Here is a 16642-nt window from a genome sequence, read left to right as displayed (position 1 = left end):
TGTCATCCTGAATGTTGTTATCATGTGCATACTGTCTTACGTAGCATATTAACTGCTCATCATCTGTAACATCAGTAGTCTCGTCTATTTGTAACTCATAATAAGGGCTCTTCTTAACTCTTTCGATTAACTGAGATTCTACGTCACTTGCCATATCATTAATTCTGTGATCTACAGTGTCATTGAAAGAGGAGTCAAACAACATCTTTTAGTAACTTGTCCAAACATAGTTTTTACCACATCCCGCACTGTTAGCTTAGTGGCTATGCGCTTTGCAACCATATGCCTGGGGAAGGAGTGTCCTAGGTTCAATTCCTGTCGACGACGCGAGGAGCTTAAGGATCTCTCTCAGCCATAGCCAAGTTAGTCAGTCTTGGGCGTGGACAGCAGGGATTTTTCCACCAGTTTATCTGGGGTTTTTCATCCCGCAAAGCAGGCTAACCGGCCCATTGAACATAAACACGGATTACAGCCAGGAATACTGACCCAGCCATAGGTCTGATTCGTCAGCTATGCCGGTTGTGGAGTCCGGATAAAATTTGGGGAGACTGCGATGGTGCCTTACCTCCACGTAAAGGGGACTCACGGCCGTGTCTCATCATACGATTATTATTATTATTATTATTATTATTATTATTATTATTATTATTATTATTATTATTATTATTATTACCGCATCTTTTATAGCTGGAAGTAGTAAATTTTCCAGGATGGAATGAGGTTTCCCTGTTTTCGCTATGCGCAAACTTAAGAAATAGATGCTTCCAGTGCCTTGCTATTAATCGAACCCATGGCCGAAAGTACATCTTTCCCATGATTTAATGTCGATAAGCGTCGCTAAAATTGACTTTTTTTTTTCAATTTGCTTATTTTTCACATCACAATGTTTAGTTTCTCAATGCTGGAGTTTCGCAGATTTCATGCACTCGTTCTACAACACTTCATAACACAAAACAAATTGAGGCTATGAATGTGTTTTGTGTACTAGTATATACATATATAATATATGTATATATTATATAAAAAAACGGGTTTTTTTCAAATTAATCCTCCCACATTGCCAACCTCCCCCACTCCCCTTTCAACACCATAACAGCAGAAGTATGCACACCGCAGAAATAAGACAGGCAACAACATCCAAGAAAAGGAATGTGGGAATTTTCTTCTATTATACTACATATATTTGTCTCTAAAACTACATCTGCAATGCCCTAAGAATTCTTGAGTTAAAAGCCAATGATATTAAAAAGGGGCATTCCTAAACATAAGCAGTCAAAATAGCTGTAAAATATTAAACAACTGTTATATTTCCCACTGTAAATTTTCTTGGAACTGCTTATTTCTTCTACTATAATAGTACCAGATTTACTCGCCGTTACAACACGTGTATCAAAATTACGGTTAGCACTTGTTTTATTTGCACTTCTTTTCAAAGTCCAACGTTTCCGAAAAATATATAAATACTGGGATTAACTCACGACACACTTTGTCCAAGAATCATTAAGCACTTCTGAAGGTATACTGAGCTTTGGTTGAAGGAGGGAAACTTTCAGTCATAAAAATCAATAAACAACAAGCAATTGGTTGAAATGTGGATAACACATGTCATTTCAAATCTGAGATCACAACAAGGGAAGGTGGAAGCAATAAAACTATATTGTTGTTCACTTCACCCCTCTTATTATTCGTGATTCTGCCACTACAAATTATTGTAGTGGCAGAATGAAAAATACAATATACTTTTATTGCTTCCGCCTTTGAACATTCTGACGCTATTTGTTTTTTTTTTTAATTCTCCGTTTGATTTCAATAATTTTTACTTATTCAGTTTTAATTTCTTTGGATAATTAAAAGGTATATATTTATTTAAATAATTTCAGTTTGCCTGTGGACCACAGGTTGAGAAACACTGGTGTAGAGAGTTGTTGTAGGTCGTGTTATACGATATGTGTTTTTGTTGTTTCGATAGGTGATGTTGAAGTAATTCCTTGTTAATGTTATGCAGTATTTCAGGTTTGTAATGCTCAGGATTCTGTGTGTCACCATGTGCTGGTCGGATATTGGTTGTTGCGTGTAAGGTATCCAAATCACTGTTTACACAATTTTCCTGTGTAATGTTTCTAATTTTGTTAGGTGGCTGTTTGATGTGTTTGCATTGACTGTTATACCGTATCTGAGTACGGATTCGCAGATAACGTGATATAGGAGTTTATGCTAGATGGAATAATGTCTTTTACTTGGAAGAGTTTTGCTGAGATGATCTGGAGTTTGGTATCCAGGTATTCTATATGTTTTGTCCATTTAAGGTAGCAATCTATGTAAAGGCCAAGGTATTTTATATGTGTGACAAGTTTGATTTCGGGACATTGGCAGGTATTTTTGTTGTTAATGCAGCAGTATGTCTGACAGTGTATCGATAGTGGTGCGGGACACATGATTCTTGGGTTGTGTGTTATCAACATTTGTGTTTTGGTGCCGTTGATTAGAATTGCGTTTTGGTAGAAGTATGTTGTGTTTTCATTTAGGTCTTGGTGTCCTTTGGAGAGAGCCATGTTGATGTCTGTGTGGGTGGCTATTAGTGCGGTATCATCTGCGTACAGAAATATTTGACTTCTTATGGCTATGTTATGAACATCGTTAATGTATATGTTTAATAGAGTGAATGATAATATGGCGCCTTCAGGGACACCGTGCTTTATTTGCATACCCTGGCTGTAACATGTACCTATTTTTGTTAATTTTGTTCTGTTTGAGACGTAGTTCCCGATCCATGCATGCAGTGTTCCTCTTATGCCTATTGAGTATAGTTTGATGAGTATTATGTCATGTTCAAGTGTATCAAATACATTGGTTAAGACAAGCAGTATAAGGAAGACGTACTTGTTTTTGTCGAGAGCTTTGTTTATTGTGTTGACGATGTCTTGTAATAGAGTGATGATGCTTTTTGTTTTCTGAAAGCCGTATTGGTTTTGTGAGATGATGTGGTACTTCTGTAAAGAGTTCTGTAGTCTGGTATGTGTTATTTTTTATAGAATTTTTGAAATGACTGGTAGGGTAGTTATTGGTGTGTAGTTCTGAGTATTTTCTTTTGCCATGTTTGTAAATTGGCGTAATTATTGCAGTTTTAGTTGTTGTGGAATAATGCCAGTGTCGAATATCATGTTCACGAGTCTCAAAAGTATTGGATTTATTTGTTCAAAGTGTGTTATAAAGTTATGAGTCTTATTTTGTCTATTCCTGGAATGGTCCTTAGTTTTAGTTGTAAGAGTGCTTCTTTCAGTATCTATTTTGTTAGAGGTGGAAAATACATAGTTTGTTGTTTGTCTATTCCTGGAGTGGTCCTTGGTTTTAGTTGTAAGAGTGCTTCTTTCAGTTCCGGTTTTGTTACAGGTGGAAAATACATAGTTTGTTGTTGACTTTATGTCTATAGTTTTTTTGTTGGTCGTTGGTAGTTTGCCGTTTTTGAGTTGCGTGATATTGTTTGTGAAGACATGGTTGAATGAGTTTGCTAGTTCTTCTTGGTTTCTGTCCTGACCAAAATATTTTGCAATAAAATCTTGTGCTGAAAATTTCTTTTTTTCGAGTTACTAATTCGTTGAATGTAGCCCATGTTTGCTTCATGTTGTCGTTATATTCATCGGATTTTTGAATGCAGTGGTGTCTTTTTGTCCTACGAATTTTTGTTGTTAGTTTATTTCTTGTGTTTTTGTATAAGGTTTGTAAATGTGTGTCACTGGGTGACTTTTTGAGCTTTTTTCCATAGATTTTCTTTTACGGTAATACTATTTAGTATGTCGTCATTTATTCATGGATTGCTGTCTGCTTTTCGCCTTGCTTGTATAGGCTTTGCTGCTTTTTTGTATATATCTGTGAACTTTAGTTGAAAATTCTTGTATAATGTTACAGGATAATTTATTTTAAGTAGGCTGTTCCAGTCTGTATTTATTACATGGTTATCGACAGTGCTCATTAATATTATCGAGTTTTGTCAACTTTTGTGGTGGTGGGAGGAAGGGGGGTAGGTAACATAATAAAACGAAGTCGAGATGAAGTAGCGATCGGCAATTTTGACGTTAATTACTGATGATGTATATGTATGGCTGGGAGCCCGTATGTCGATATGATCGATGCATGATTGTGTTAGTGTAATTTTGAGTATTTCTTCTCTTATTGGGTAGTTAATGTTAGGTTTGTATTGTACTGACTTAGTATATCAAGGTATGTGTTAGTACTTGAAGAAGCGTGGTCAAGAGTGTTTATGTTAATGTCTCCTATTATAATGAGCTTATGTGTTGTACTGGGTTCGATGCCGCTTAGCCATACTTTTACCTCATGAAGAAAGCTGAGTGGATTATTATCTAGGGGTCTGTATATTGTGTTTATTGTTTATTTGATACTATATTTGTGGCCTATTTGTGATTTCCAAAATTAGTGTTTCCGCATGCTCGAAATGAGTTTGTTTTTCAGTCACATTGTAATTTTCTTTGATAAATGCCACGATACCACCTCCTCTTTTGTTTGGTCTAAATAAGTTGTAGGTTTCGTAATTAGTAATTTTGTATGTGCAAATTTCTGTGTCGTTTATTGCAACTTCTGTCAGTATTAATGCATCTATGTTTGTCATGGTGTAGTTGATCAGCGTTATCAATGTAAGATAACACTTATCAACTGTTTTTTTATATTTCTCATGTTTGTGTGTACAATAATGAATTTGGTATTGGTGGAAATGTTGTCTGACCAGTTCTTCAAAGAGTCCAAGACCTTGAACTTTATACTGTCTGACTGGATATGTTCGCCTATGTTTCAGATCTCCGTTATATAGTTTTAAGTGATTTCTAATCTTGTTCTTAAGTAGGTGAAGAGTAAGTGTTTTATATTGGTAAGCTGTGTTGCTTGCATTCTCTTGTAATTATATAAACTCGAGTGTTTTGATTCTTTGTCATAAATATCTGTAAATCCTTAGTCTACAGGAACGTGTAGTTTTTCTCTGTTTTTGTCTTCCTTGCTTGATATAAAAGATTTTTGAAGTATGGAGTCCAGTTATATAGATTGGTGTTTTGAATTTCTTGTCAGTTAGGATCGATATTTTCGGCCTTGTTTTCTTGCTTGCTGCAAGTCTGAAGTCTCTCAGACTTCTGCTGGTAAAAAGAGCGATGATTGGCGGCGGTCTCTCTTTTTGTTTGTGTGGGCCTTGATTAATAGAGGCGGTGTCTGTGGTTGCGAATTGTATGCCAATTTTTGCTACCGTTCAGTTGCATTGTTGCTTAAGTCTTCTGTCTTTTCTTTTGTTATTCCCTCAATTTGAAGTTATTTTTTTCTTTCTCTTTATAGCATGTGCTCCATTTGACACTTGAGTGTGTTCGTCTCTCTTCGCAGTTCTTCATTTTCGCGCTTGAGTGTTTCTTGTGTTTCTATCGCTACCGTTAATTTTGTCTTATTTCTCGCACGGTTCCTAACATTTCTTCAGAGGTCACGTTATTGAACTGTATGTAACGTCCATACTCCTCAAATGTTTTGTTGATTTGTTCCATGTGTGTATTTAGCAAGTCTTTAACCATGAGTTTAAATGAATCAAAGTTATCTGTAATTTTAGGATCAGGAAGCGACTTACCTTGATGTGCGTCTTTTCTTTTCTTTGGTGTCTGTTCTTTGTTCTTCTTTTTCTCAAGGCATTGTAGACAGCGCCGTTCGGTTCGTTTTGCGGCTTCTTTTGCTTTCCATGTGCTTTCTGAGATCCCTGAACATTGGAAGTGTTGTCGTTTGCCACCTCCAGAACAATGCGGCCCATCCCCTTCGTCGCTTAATGGCTTATTGTCCTTGTTACAGCTCATTGTGCATGACCGTCACTGTCTCGGTGACCTTTAGACTTTCTTCCCGTTAGCGATTGTAGTGCGACTTTTACAATGGCGATGACCTTAGTTCTTTGTTGGTTGGTGACAGCAGTTCACCTTATGACGTTCAACACTGAAAATCTGAATATTACTTAGCTGATTTTGGTGATTTAAACGACCCTGTCTTCACCGTGACTAGTAGAATTAAATAGCAGCACTTTCAATTTAAAAGCATGAGCTAAAAATCAATTTAAACCTATAATAGCGGGACCAGCGATAACAGCGTTAATAATAATAATAATAATAATAATAATAATAATAATAATAATAATAATAATAATAATAATAAATCTCCTAACACCTTTTTATTTCCTAAAGTTAGTATGCATGGCCATTCTAGCCCTAATTTTGGGAGACTGAGATAAGAGTTCCATCTCCAATGGTAGCCAATCAGAGATAACTTCCCAAGTTATCACTAATTATAAACGGCATCTGATAAAGAGAAGCAGACAAGCGCATCCATCTTGCAGTCCTGAAACAGAACACACTATATTATTGTCTAAAACAGTGAGTTGTAGGGTCGATTTTATTCGGTTTTTGGAACGAAAAATTCGACTTTTTGGGAGAAGAAACCTGCTGACATACCAAAGAATAACTCACTCAGGAACTGGTCCAAGAAAAACTGTTTTCAAACGACCTAGCGCTGTGGAAGCAAAGCCACTTGCAGAGGCCCTTTTAGGAAGAATTCCTTGACAATAACTTTATTATAATGTTTCTTAAGAGAGAGAGAGAGAGAGAGAGAGTAATAAAATTTCAAGCTGAAATTTTAGAATTCGACATTTTAAATTATTTATTTATTCATATGGAGTTTCCTCCCTTTTTCTCCCCCGTCCCTACTGGGGCGAATTGATCCCCCTAATGGGGGGATAAGTATTTATGGCTGAAGATCCGTGTGTGTGAGTGTGTGTGTTCATGGGGCCGGTTTGCCTGCTTGCGGGATGAAAAACGACTGATAAACTGGAGGAAAAACCCTACTGCCCGCGCCCAAGACCGGTTAACTTGCCTGTGGCTGAGGAAGATCCTCAAATTCCTCATGTCTTCGACGGGAATCGAACCTGAGATACTTCTTCCCCAGCCATATGGTTGCAAAGCGCACAGCCACTAGGCTAACTGCGCGGACAACATTTTAATGATATCGGATGACTTTAATCCAGTTAGTGTTGAAACCTTTGATTGTAATACCAGTAGCAGTTTTTCTTCTGGCAGTAAGTTTGAAGCAATCTGGTGTGAGGTAGAATCCAACAAGATCAAATACATAGTCAGGTGCTGTTATATATCTAGTGTATATTTTTCTGGTGATGAAGAAAGGTATCACCAAACAAAGATGATGGGAGAGAAGGAAGTAATCATAATGGAGAAATTAATAATCCATACATTGATTGGGTAGGAGTAAAATCTTATGAAAAGAATGAAACTGAATTTATTGAGCTGTTGCAAGATAACTTCCTCAAGCCGCATGTGACAGAAGAAACTCAAGGTCGGAGAGTGTTAGATTTGTTTTATAGTGTCGGAAGTTATTTCAGTAAAGACGAAACTATTCTGCCTCCGAGTGCTGACAATGATCATGCAGAACTTTATGAACGATGCATTCAGGAAAGATTAAATGCTGAACTACAAAGCAAAAAATTATAACCAACTGAGGAGTATACTGAGTTTAGTGCAATGATATCGGTTGCTGAATGGTAAAAATATCGACAGATCGTGCATGGGAATGCGTTTAAAAATATTCTTAAATTATACAATATCAGAATATGACACGAGAGTTCGAAGAATAAATAGGGCAGGAGTGAAATGAATGCTTAATCTTATTTAACTCTTACTAAGCAAGAGATTCGTAAGAAAAGGATGATGTGGAAGAATATCGTGTGCATGAAGATTATGTCCGTTATGAAAATTATAACCAGCAAGTCAGAAGAATCACAACTGTTGAAAAACAAGTTAAGTCTGAGTGTGAAAAAAAACTGGTTCTGCGAAATCTGCCCAAAGAACTCTATCTTTATTCTGCAAATAAAAGAAATAATGAATATGAAAGAATAATTACTAAATGCAGATGGTGTGAGGATGATTACTGAAACAAAAGCATTTAATGAAACTATTTCTTGACACAAAAAAATATAAAAACAAAAACATAAAATGCACTCTGAAAATTCTTCTACTTCTTCCTCCCTTCAGGTATTAGGCCTAGTTGATTGAGGTAACAGGCCACTGTTACCTCAGTTCCTTTCCTTTCCTTTACCACTGTTACTGAGGTAACAGTGGTAAAGGAAAGCTCACTCAGCACGTTTTGATGTCCTGACTGAGCTATCTTTAGCCCTTCTAAGCCATACCCATCCCGAGGAAAAGGTGTGTGTGTGTGTGTGTGTGTGTGTGTGTGTGTGTGTGTGTGTGTGTGTGTGTGTGTGTGTGTGTGTGTCCTATGTCTGTGGCTGCGTGTGTTCACTGGGGCAGGTTTGCCTGCTTGCGGGAAGAAAAACCACACATAAACTGGGAAAAAAACTTGAAGTTCACGTCCAAGACCGGCTAACTTGGCTATGTCTGAGAAAGATCCTTAAGCTACTCACATTGAGGATGGGAATCGAATCCACACACTTCTTTCCCAGGCATATGGTTGCGACTAGCATACCCACTCGGCTAACCACGCGGATACTTTCAAAATAAAATTAATAAATGTATAAAATCTACTGTATTGAATAAACTAGTTACGCTTACGAGAGATATCAGTATCACAAAATATTTCAAGCAACTAATTAAAACTAAACAATAAGAATGAATTTAAAAATTAATGGCTTCTTTGGGTCTGTGTTGCGGAGCAAAGCTTTTCATATGATGGTGAGACATTGGAATCTGATACTCTTAGTTCTCTTTCTATATTTAAATGAGGTCTATATTTTGTTTTTAAGGCAGCCATTGCAGAAAACTCGATTTCACAAAGATAAGATGTTGGAAATGGTAAAAGTTTAGTGCAGAAAATTTATCATCAACAGCGGCCCAAAATTCAAACAGCGATTTAGCTGCAAATTGTCTTTTGATTTCACCGCTTGACATGAAGTCTATGAATTGTTCCTTTCCTTCAACTGAGAAACCATCAGGGTAATTTTAAATGAGCTTCTAACCCACTCGTACATTGCACTTATGTTGTCGTCGGTTATAAAATTGTTTCTAAAATTCTTCGTCAACATTGTTAAATGAATTTCAATAGTTGCAAATAAAACTTTAATGTGTTGGTCTTCTGCCTTGTAGGTTTTGATAAATTCATCCACATTTGCAAACATTTCTAATTTTTGTTGCTTTACATTTTTGTTCCATAACTCTAGTTTTTCACAAAAAGCATTAACTTTTTCACTCATCTCTAAGATATGTGTATTTTTTTCCTTGAAGTTGCAGGTTTGATATATTTCGTTTTTCGAATATGTCCACCAAGTAGCTCAATTTCATCACAAATAAGTGGTCTCTAAACTTCTCTGCTTCTTCGTGATTTTCCTCTTCCAAGACGATTGCTATTTCGTCTCTTAATTCGTAAACACGTTGTAAACATTTTCCCTATGATAACCATCTTGTAAAATAGTAACGCTGTATGTTCCGTTCCAACCATGTCTTGGCAAAGTTCAGAAAACAGTCTTGATTTTAAGGGTCTCATTTTTATATAATTCACCACGGTTATAACTGTTGTTAACACAATGTTTAGACCAAGACTCATTTCCTTTGCAGATGAACTTCTCTGTGAATCATGCAATACATTGTCGGAATTTTTCCCTCCCAAGGGCTTGTAAACGTTTAAACCTTCCAGACATAACTCGGGCACCATCAGTGCAAATTCCAACACAATTTTTCCACTGTATGTTGGCCTTGCATATAAAATCGTCTAATATTTTGAACAATTCAGGTGCTGTTGCTCTTCTTTCTATTGGTTTACAAAACAATAACTCTTCAACTGTTGATAATCTATCACAAAATGGAACATAGCATACGCAATTTAATGACAATCCTATTGCTATTTGTTGCCTCGTCAAGCTGAATTGAGAATTATTGGTCACAAAGCCTCGACAAAAGTTGTTGCCGCATATTTTCCCACATATCACCAATTCGCCGAGCAACAGTATCATTTGATAGAGGTATGTACTGTTATTGTTGTTTAGTCAAACTTTCTCCAAGCATAGTTTCCACAATATCAATCGCAGCTGGCAGAATTAGGGCTTCTCCGATAGCCTGGGGCTTGTTGTACTTAGCTATTTTATATGCAGTTTTGTAAGAAGCTAGTAAAGCTTTTTCAATTAGAGACAATTTTTTTTAATGCTAAATTTTTGCTTTCAAAACATTTCTGTTTGGCAGCAAAGACCTCTCGAGGTTTGTTAACATACTCCTGATGAAATGTTTCCAAATGCCTTTTAAATTTATTCGATTTCATGCTATCAGCCACCAAAACTTTTGAACAAGTAACCACAGTGATCTTTCTTCATCATTTACTTCAGTCTTTGTAAAACCAAAATCTAAATATTATCCACAGTCTTCAGATGCACGCTTATATCCAGTTAAAATGTATCAATTTTTCTACACTAGAAAAGATAATTTTTATACCGTGCATCGCAGTCGTTGCGAATTGGAGTAAAATAACGCTCACCATCAACATCTCACTGTTGGTCACTGTTGCAGTGTTACTGTCGTCTTGCCATTTTAAGCCTTATTTATACTCGTAAAACATTCCAGAACATTCGAGACTTCCCGTGATGAAATCGATAATGTTTCCGAAAGGCGAATACGATTCAACGATCTGTGCAGTGATGACAGATCAATATTTTCGAAAAATTTGATGACGTATTTAAATTTGTATGAATATTTAAAGATTTTAATTTTTTCCTGTTTTTTTTTTTTTTTTGCTAACTTTTATGGGTTTTTGTCAGTGTCTCAACACAAGAACTGCAAGTGGGGAAGATGGGGGGGGGGCGTCACAAAAACTAATATTAAAAAATAGGGCAAATTGTTTTGCTTCATGAGAAGTTGCTTTTTAAGTTTGGTCACGCGTTCGTTTATATATAGACTGGCGCCGGCTTTAACTGTTCATCAAACTGTTGCACTGTAATCATATTGGGTTTTCTTGCCTCTGCCATCCATTTACTTTTAATATTTTTGTTCACTAATTACGTAACAACTGCTTTGATATCTGTTTTTCTGCTGGTGGGTATTCTAATGGCGTGCACGATGTCTTTCCTTTTAACTCCAAGTAGATTCACCTATTTTTCAGTTATAGTATGCATATTCAACATGGTGCACTACTGAATTTCATTCATTTCCCATTTTAATTCGTTCATTTGAACTTTCAGTAATTTATTTTCGGTTCTTTGTTCTGCGTTTTTATTACACAACTCTTGGATTAGTTTTTCATTGCATTCAGCTTTATTCTTTAAATCCTGACCTGTACTCCAAACCTGTACTCCAGCGATGATTTCAAATCATTTACTCAGCTTTAAATAAGTCTTCCAATTCACTTCTTATCACGGAGTTATCACCTTTAATTTCTACTTATAGCATTTAAGTAGAAATTAAAGGTGAATTTAAGTGGCATTTCCATTTTAATTTCTTGTCCTTAGATATTTTTCGAAAATTAGACTCTGTAATACCTATACCTGCAGTATGATTCGCGACATCCGAAGAACATTGCAGTAAGTCGCTTTTGTCTATTTGTCCTTTGCACCTTTTGCAGTTTAGTCAGGTATATCGTTTAGGTAGGTAAAGTTGGCCGTCGTCGCAGCTCTTGGAGTCGTAGGATTATATGGCATCAGTGTCTGCGACCTTTGTTCTTGTAGTGTAGCTTGCTCAATATAGTTATAGAAATTTTGAAGCACTAGTTCTTCAGGAACCATTCGATCGATTTCGATTATTAATACGTCTTTTTTTAGATTACCAAGACTTATCATTTGAGCACATTTTAAAGGTAGTTATACTGATGCGATTGCTTACATTTAATCAGCACACAGGCGTTCATTGCGATAAAATTAACTTCAACTTTGAACTACTCTAAAGTTCCAGTAATATTATATATATATAACGGTTGTTATGTTTATAATTGGGAAATCTACGAAATATGATTGATAAGATATGAGTTTAACCTTACGGTATTTATTCGCTTCTCCTTGAAACAAGGTTAGCTTGGATTCCATAATGCATCCGCTTTAGCATTCATAAATAATGATATAACGATCTGCGCGATAAATTGTGGTACTGTTACTATTACCTAACAAGAATATTTTTCCAGTTTTTCAAAATTTTTTAAATATTTCTTACATTTATTTTTCTATTTATGAACAATGGAATCTTAACAGGGAGCAATATCTAATAAGCAGAAATGGAATTTCATTATTTTTTTTAAAGTAAAAAATAATTAGGCATTATTACATGGCGTTGGATTATTGCTCATTAGCTAAAGTTTAATCTGATTATAAAATGTCGTTAGCTACGCTTTCATTTCGAGTCTCCGTTGCTCAGTCAGTATCTCTTTGGTCGGAAAGACCTGGGTTCGATTCCCCTCCATAACGTGATGAACCTTTATCTGGTCCCTTTCGACTAAAGGTGAGTTAAGCAGTCTCGTACGGAGGTAGAGGGTGTTTTTTTTTCAGGCAACTCGGTGTAATATATACCGTTTCTTTATCTATGTTCTTACTTATACCTATTCTTGCCCCCCCCACCCCTTTTTCTGTGGTTAATTAGACCTCGTGTTGTAAGTCTATCTAATGTAACAGTCGCTGAGCAATCGCACAAAATCAATTAAGCAATTTATTTCTTCTTAACGACTGCGCTACTTAATTGACCTTTCTATGTTTGAAAGTCAGGGCGAGAAGATAGCAAAAATGAAGTTATTACTTGTATACAATTTCTTTACATGCAAGTCGTGACTCGTTACGATATTCTATTCCCGCAGGCTCGTTAATATTTTCGGGATAGTGCATTAGCTAAGGAATGAGAACTAGGTAATTATAAAAAAAAAACATATTTATTATCAAAGTAAAGGATATGATACAAAGCACATAAACGTTAAGAAAAGATTAACTTAATCAAAGGCACTTTAACACAAAAAACAACTTGCTATCTAAGCAAGAAAGACCATAGTGCGTTCATTAATAGAAAACCTATTGTGCCGTGAAATAAAAGTGTCTTCTATGACACAACTTGGCTTACAAGCATGCATAAATATTCCAGGAAGGATTACATTAACTTTCTTCCAACACATTCAATACTCAAATGATACTAATTCAGATACAAGCTACCTGTGAATTAGACATACTTAACAATACATATTCTTCTGTTATTTCACATTCAATCTTACCCGCCAGTTAACAAGTAACTTCTCTCAATCATTTACGATTTCGAGTTACCATTCACATAACACACTACAACAAAATAATGGCTTACTTGCTAACAATCTCGAGAGGAAAGTCCGACTTACATTCCGTAACATACATTTAAACTAGTACGTCTTCCGTCCGATCAGTCCTCGAAAGCTTTCCTTCGCCGGACGAGCTGGGGTTCTGCCGTAGATACCCGGAGCCTAGAGAGAGAGAGAGAGAGAGAGAGAGAGAGAGCTGGCGACGGAGGAACATCGGGCGTCGGCGGCGCGAAAAACGATCCTCCTGGATTGAGGGAAGTTAACCGTTGACCTCGCAGGTGAAGAGCCAAGCACAAGACCAAGGATCACAAAGCCCAGAACCCTGTGCTGTTGCATTTTATTCCATTTTCAGTCATTTTTTCTTATTTAAGAGAGTATTCCAGGATTAGCCAGAAGCAATGAAAGAATTAACGTCATCGCTGGCCGCTTGACCTTACGATTTTGGTGGTATTCGGCTCTAATCCGGCTTAACTCCTATCAAGCTTGTACCAATAAGTTTAAAGTGCAAGTGCATTCTAACAGTAAATTATTCTGTTATATTTTTACATCTTACTAAGAACATTTTTTTCTTATAAATTCAGACAAAAAAAAATTTAAATCCTTAGCGAAAATTCTCTAAAAAAAATAATTTCTCGTGAAATTTTACATCGGGTTTTTCATCCCTCAAAACAGACAAACCGGTCCCGTGAACACACACACACACGGCTTCAGTCATAAAAATATACTATAGCAAGGAAGGCAACGGGAAACCATCTTGCTCATAATCATCTCCCTAGTACGGTAGCACATAGCTACCCCACACCAGCCGTATGGCTGAGGGAGTAGAATAGAATAGACGCTTTTATTTCTCATAAATTTTTATTTTAACTTTTAATTTTATTTAATCGTAATTTTATTTATGGTTTAAAATCGGATATCATCGAGTGCTTATTCTTAGTCTTAAACAGTAAAAATGAAAATGAAAGAGAGTTAAATAAATACTAGCTGACAATAATACTAAATATTTAGGCCTAACCCTAGATACTGAACTGAGATTTATAATTCATATTACATATATATCTAATAAATCTCTTAAAAAGCTTAATATCATCAAAAGGCTTTTCTACAGAAAAGCCTTTTGATAATATTAAACTCTACAGAAAATTAACAATAAACTTATAGAAAAGCTCTATTCCATCAAAGTTCAATAGATTGCCAAAACAGTACTACGGGCACACGGTCATATCTAGAAGCTCTTCAACGGACTCGACAACAACAATAAAAATAATGCAAGGAAATTTGGTGAAGATAAATGATACAGTCCTCCTCCATTGATTAAAAGCCCTAATGAATGTTAGCGTTATTAGTTCTTTTCGTACTTTTCATTCGTTTGTTTCCAATTTCTTTTCTTTTCATTTTTTTAATCGATATATGAGTACAGAGAATGCATTTTACTAATACACTATGGATCCATCTGTTTATCTCAAACCACAGAGCATTGACTGAGTTAAATTTGATCTTCGACAATATAATTCAGTGATATCACGTGACTAATTGCACCTTTCTTCGGCTGCTGTTTGAGATTACAGAAATCTCATTGAAATATATATATATATATATATACTGAATAATACTACAATTAGTATTAATATATGCCTCACTGACGCATATATTAATTTTAGACGAATTCAGGATTTATTCGGGATTTATCAGAAACCGTCTCTTTGGCAATAGAAACATAATGAATGATAATTTAGACATGCAGGTAGATATAATTTGTCCTGCATGCGCATGAACCCAGAAACAGCTGTCCATGCCACTCTCTATTATAATATTGTAATTATTATGCCATTTTATTTTTGTTTTTTATAAGAGTAAATTGGCTGGAAAAAAAGTTCCTTAATTAATCTCTACAGCAGAGCAACCAAAAGAGTTCTGCTGTAGAGACTCTTTAACTCGTAGCTCACTCACAACAGTGAAGTGAAGTGGAGTGGAATTTACAAGCCTTAGGCCCACCTACATAATATCACTCTCATTAGCCTCAGAACAGCTGCAATAGATTGGACTTATGAACTCCCTGAGAGTTCTAAAAGTGTCTCACATGGATGCTAGTCCTTGTAGATGAATGTCAGTTCCTGCTGTTCCTCATGATCATACGAATGCATTATTGTTATTCTAATGTTTATGAGCACGTTGAATCCACACCAATATTCAAGCGGACTGTAGAGAAATTCAGATTCTGAGCACCCAGGCGCTTGACAAATAAACATTTCCTATATCATTATACTATTGTCACCAGAAATGATGGATTTAATAGGATTCATACTGCTGTCGCTATGCTCTCCTTCTCCTCCTCCTTACTTAAAACCTGGTTGCTTTGACCCAGCAACTTTTGTTTCAGCCATCAGATCTCCTGTGTTGGTATTAATAATATAATATTTATTATAATTGTTGCGATAATCAGTTTACATTAGCAATTATAACCTGATGCAATTGTATCAGGTTATAATAGCTCATGTAAATTGTATTTGCAGTGTATTAGCTGTATATCAACACTGCTTTATTGGAGTGAAATCTGGAGAATGAAACAAAACAGATAAAGAGATTATTAAGCGATCAAAATGAAATTTATGCGAAAAACAGCAAAGTGTATCCTATGTGATCATTAAAAAGAATGATGAAATAATGAAAGAATTTAACAATGAACCAGTAATATTAAAGTATAAATACAAAGTATAAATAAAACCGAATTTGGAATATATTTGATTTGTTTATAAAGTAGTATTTGCCTAAACACCTGCTGATGGGTTGCCAACAGCAGCATATGGGATTCGAAGTGCAGAATGTGCTTCGAATGAAAATATCTTACAAGGTATATATTACAATACTGCAAGTGAAAGAACTCTGATTTGTATTTTAATTTTCATTTTATACGAAGCAAAGAAAAACAAAAACCAAATCGATATCATAAAGTGAGTCTCGAGTATTACTTCCAGCCTATCAATTTTCTATGAAATCTACACGCCCACACGTATTTTTAGAAATCATATGAACAGGAGTAGGAGTTATTTGAATTTATGAAAATCAGGATAACGAGAAAACCATTATCAATACATTCATGATTCTCACTTCCAAGAATAATCTTCAAAAAGTGCTTGGACGGGTAACATTATAAGGTCTAAATAATTGTAACATATATCAATATTGCAAATGAGATAAAACTTTTTTTTTTATTTTCCGCAAATCAAATCAAAACAAAAACGATAGCCTAAATGATTTTCAAATTACAGATTTTTTTTACATAGTAATTAATGGTCAGCAATATGGATTCTGCCTTTGAACTGAAGCTCTCGAGAAGTAACTGACCATTTACAGTGAAACGAAAAAATCAGCA

At 35.6% G+C, this 16642-nt stretch overlaps 1 protein-coding gene across 1 annotated transcript in view; it reads right to left on the bottom strand.

Moving 5' to 3' along the window:
• LOC150110007 (monocarboxylate transporter 9-like) overlaps positions 1–13407 on the bottom strand; it is a 63515-nt gene extending 50108 nt beyond the window's left edge. Inside the window, exon 1 of the mRNA XM_090390562.1 lies at positions 13330–13407. The gene's annotated coding sequence lies outside the window, so the exon portion shown is untranslated. The remainder of the gene's footprint in view (positions 1–13329) is intronic.
• Positions 13408–16642: the final 3235 nt, after the last annotated feature.

The sequence above is a fragment of the Typopeltis vanoorti genome, chromosome 1, assembly GCF_054136105.1.
Source record: "Typopeltis vanoorti isolate ZY-2024b chromosome 1, IOZ_Tvanoo_1.0, whole genome shotgun sequence".
Classification (NCBI taxonomy): Eukaryota; Metazoa; Arthropoda; class Arachnida; order Uropygi; family Thelyphonidae; genus Typopeltis; species Typopeltis vanoorti.
This window is presented reverse-complemented; position numbering and strand designations above follow the sequence as displayed.